Source organism: Neophocaena asiaeorientalis, unplaced genomic scaffold (genome assembly GCF_003031525.2).
Source record: "Neophocaena asiaeorientalis asiaeorientalis breed wild unplaced genomic scaffold, Neophocaena_asiaeorientalis_V1.1 scaffold211, whole genome shotgun sequence".
In the NCBI taxonomy this organism is placed as follows: domain Eukaryota; kingdom Metazoa; phylum Chordata; class Mammalia; order Artiodactyla; family Phocoenidae; genus Neophocaena; species Neophocaena asiaeorientalis.
The window spans coordinates 598,686-603,398 of record NW_020172824.1 but is presented as its reverse complement, the minus strand read 5'-3'; positions in this window follow the sequence as shown (position 1 = coordinate 603,398).

The following is a 4,713-nucleotide window of genomic DNA, read 5'->3' as shown; positions in this document are numbered from 1 at the left end:
CCCTCCAGGTGACTGATACAGAAGCCAGACTCTGCTACGCACTGTCTGCCAATGCATAAATATTTCAGTGTGTACCTCTTTGTCAGTCTGTGCTGCCCATGGGGTGTAGGGATCTGTAGGAACAGCAGTGGCAGTTAGCTAACACCACAAACTTCTGCTAGAGCCACATCAGAATCTTGAGTAATACATGGACTGATTTTTGTAGAGACTCTAACCTTTCCTACTGTAGTAAAATATTTTGGGTGGTCTTCTTATAAAAAAAACCCCACAGTGGTCTTTGTATTAGTCAAGTTTCTTCAGAGAAACAGAAGCAATAGAATGTGTAAATATAATATAGTAAGAGAGATAGAATGTGTAAATATAATATATTAAGAGATTTATTTTATTTTGACACAAACCATCATGGGGACTGGGAAGACCAAAATCTGTATGGTAGACTGGAGACTCAGGGAAGAGTTCATGTTGCAGCTGAAGTCTGAAGACAGTCTTCTGGCAGAAATTATTCTTTCTTGGAGACCTCAGCCTTCAACTGATTGGATGAGGCCCACCCACACTATGGAGGGTAATCTGCCTAACTCAAAGCCTACTGATTTAAATGTTAATCACATCTCAAAAAAATACCATGACAGCAACATCTAGACTGGTGTTTGACCAAAAGCTGTGTATGATAGCCTAGCCAAGTTGACACATCAAATCATCCATCACAGTCACCTTACCTTAAATGTATAAAATGTGTGTACGTGTGGGTATGTGTATGTGTGTATACATATATATTTCCTTTTCTTTCACATTTCACTGATCAGAAACATCTTCCTGAGGGTTCTTCCAGAGGTCTTTATGATTTTCAATCCAAACTTCAAAATCAAATGAAAAATTTTTCCTCATTTTAGGTCACCTTGTTCTCTATTTTAGGTCACCTTGTTTTCCACCTTGTTCTCCGCATTTATTTCTCTGATATATGCTGTGTCTGATGCTAAACCTCATTCTGGGTCCCTGTTTTCAATTATTTCAACATTAAACATGCTTTATTACCATTCTCCACTCTTGGAAGAAGTAATTTTGATTATTCCAATGATCTAAACTTGCCTATACTTTTATCTTACCAGTTAAAATTTTTTAAAATTTATTTATTTAATTTTGGCTGTGTTGGGTTTTCATTGCTGCACACGGGTTTTCTCTAGTTGTGGCGAGTGGGGTCTACTCCTTGTTGCAGTGCATGGGCTTCCCACTGTGGTGGCTTCTCTTGTTGTGGAGTATGGGCTCTAGGTGCACGGGCTTCAGTAGTTGTGGCACATGGGCTCAGTAGTTTTGTCTCATTGGCTCTAGAGCACAGGCTCGGTAGTTGTGGCACACAGGCTGAGTTGCTCCACAGCATGTGGGATCTTCCTGGACCAGGGCTCGAACCCATGTGCCCTGCACTGGCAGGTGGATTCTTTTTTTTTGCAGTACGCAGGCCTCTCAATGTTGTGGTCTCTGCCGTTGTGGAGCACACGGACATGCAGGCTCAGCGGCCATGGCTCACAGGCCCAGCCGCTCCGTGGCTTGTGGGATCTTCCCAGACCAGAGCACGAACCCGTGTCCCCTGCATCGGCAGGCGGACCCACAACTACTGCACCACCAGGGAAGCCCTGGAAGGTGGATCCTTAACCACTGTGCCACCAGGGAAATCCAATTTAAAAGCAATACAGCTCATCAATGAATTCAGTAAAGTTGCAGGATACAAAATTAATATACAGAAACCTGTTGTGTTTCTATACACTAAAAACAAACTATCAGAAAGAGAAGTAAAGAAAACAATCCCATTTATATTAACATCAGAAAGAATAAGATACCTAGGAAATTGAATAGAATAAGATACCTAGGAAAAAACCCACCTAAGGAGGTAAAAGACCTGTACTCAGAAAACTATAAGACACTGATGAAAGAAGTTGAAGACAGCACAGATGGAAAGATATGCTGTGTTCAGTCTCCCTTTCCATCCTCGTAAAGCAAAGTTATCAAATCTATTTTTCAGAAATTTACTCACATGACACCCTAATTGTGACATTTATTGGCAATTGTTTAGCTCCTTATTTGTGGTGGTCTATCTTTAAAGAATTCTCCAATCATTTATTTTCTTCTATCACTCAAATAAAAATATTAGTGAGCCGCACTGTCAGAATGTATTTAGTATTAAATTCAAATGTCATGATGTAGAAAATAAGTAATCAAAAACATGTATATTGTCACTTTCTGTCAAACTCCTAAGAGTGGGTAAAACATGGTAATTAGGAACAAAAATGTAAAAGCCAGGCTGATTGTATTCAAATATTGGCACTGCCATTTCCTGGTTATGTCATCTTGGATCAGCTAATTAACCTCATCTAAAAAATAAAAATAATATTAGCACACATATCATAGGGTTTAATGCTATTTGAAAGAATTACAGGTGTAAATTTTGTAGAACAGTGCCTGGCACAGAGTAAACATCATGTTAGTGACAGCTATTATTATCAATTATCTGTGCAACTACTTAGCGTTTGATATGGGATTTCAGTAAAAGAACAAAACTGCAAAGTGAAAGAAATAACATCATATTCTAATCTCTCACTCACTCTAATCTAGTCATTTTACCTACATAAATCAGAGGATGCAGGATTGGCATTCAAGGAAACTGCAAAACTGTACCAGCCAGCAAATGATACAGTGATCAGTGATGACTGATATAAATTAAATTATACAAAAATATACAAATTAACATGCAAGTCATACTGGAATTTTGTACACTAAAAGCTAAGTCGTAAAAATAAACAATGGGTCTCTCACTAGGATTCAGGACATCAGAGTTGCAGATAAAGGGTTTTCTTTTCTTTTCTTTTCTTTTCTTTTTGCTTGTCTCTTCTCTTCTTTATTCTTTTCTTTTCAGTAGAGAGCTCTCCTATCATTTTGACACTATACCAACTCACCTATTTGTATCAAGACTCTGTCCATATTGTTATACAAAATCGAGGTACTTTTGTCTTAGAATCCAGTTGGTTAATGTACCTGTCTTCAAAGAGCTGTCATCACACTACCAAACATATCCTGTGTGCTTTGTGTCAAAGGAAGGAAGATGTCACATGCCTATGAAAGCACCATCTGAGAATCATTTTATTTCTTAGTATAAGCTTAGTGCCCGGCTCATAAATAGTACTTAATTAATATTTGCTCAATACATGCCTTATTTATTGGAATTCACACTAGAATAGCTTTCATCATAGAATGGATCCAATGAAATTATTTTGGTATCACAAAGAACTTAAATACCAGCTACATAATCAACCTAACTGAAGTACATATATTTATTTAGCCACTGTTTTTAAGTACCTAAGAGGAAATATAACATGGAAGTTATCTGGGGAGTCTCTGATATCTGACCTATCTTAAACATGGCTTCACCACATACCAGCCATGTAAATGACTAGTGTCCACATCAGTAATATGGGAGAATAGGTATGTCTATAATATAAATTCATATATATTATATTTATATATACATATAGGCGAGAAAAATTACATGATGTCCAGAAATATTAGTACCTCATATAGCCTTAACTCAAATAGATATGTCCTAGAATACAGAAGAATTATAGAACATCAAAAAGCTTAAAATTCAGCTTCTAAGACAGAATTGAAGTCACATAATACAGTTGGATGACAGAATTAATTAGTACCTAATGGAGTCTTGGCACTGGACTAAGTGCATGGATGGAGGGGGTTGGAATACAGAAGAATGATATAACATTCATCCTACCTTCAAGAAGTTTTCAAATATTAAATGTAGCAAAGTCCAGGATTCTTAATTGTAACATAAAAAATCTGGACTGGTCTTTGTCACAGTTTCTTCCCAATTTAATATTCTGTGTTCAGTGTGCCAGTAGCAACAAATAACTCAAGAGGTTAGAGCCTAAGCATTTGATGCAGTCAGCAAGTGTTGTGAAAGTGAGAGGTAAGAAAACTCAACAAGTGTTACATTCTCAAGGGGAAATATTAGAAAGTAGATCTTAAAGAATTAGTAGGATTTGGATAGAATAAAATGGGAAATCATTCCAGGCCAAGGCCAGCCATAAGACTGGAATCAAGAATGAGTGAGTGCAAGTAGGAGCATATAGAAGAATACAAGTGGGATAGTCAAGACGATTTGAGGCTTTAGAATTCAGAGAGAGGAAATATTTTTGTTGTCATAAAAGGCAGGATTTTCTTTTTTTTAAGGTAGAGTAATATTTATATTTATCTATCTATATCTATATTATACCACAATTTACTTATCGATTCATCCATGGAGGGGCACTTATGTCATTCCCACATCTTGGCTACTACGAACAATGTGGCAATGAACATAGGAGTGCCGGTATCTCTTTGAGGTACTGGTTTCATTTCCTAAAAGTACATACAAACTTGGAGGACATAATCCTAAGTGAAAAGCCAGACACAGAAAGAAAAATAGTGCATTATCTCACTTCCATGTGAAATCTAGAAGGTTGAATACATAGAAGCAGAAAATAAAAAAGGTCATTACAAGGGTCCAGAGGGTACAGAAATTGGGGAGATATTGGTCAAAGGGTACAAAGTCACATAGGATGAATAAATCTAGAGATCTAATATACAGAATGACTATAGTTAATAATACTGTGTTGAATACCAGAAATTTGTTAAGATTGTAGGTTTCAGGTGCTCACAACCCACACAAAAATG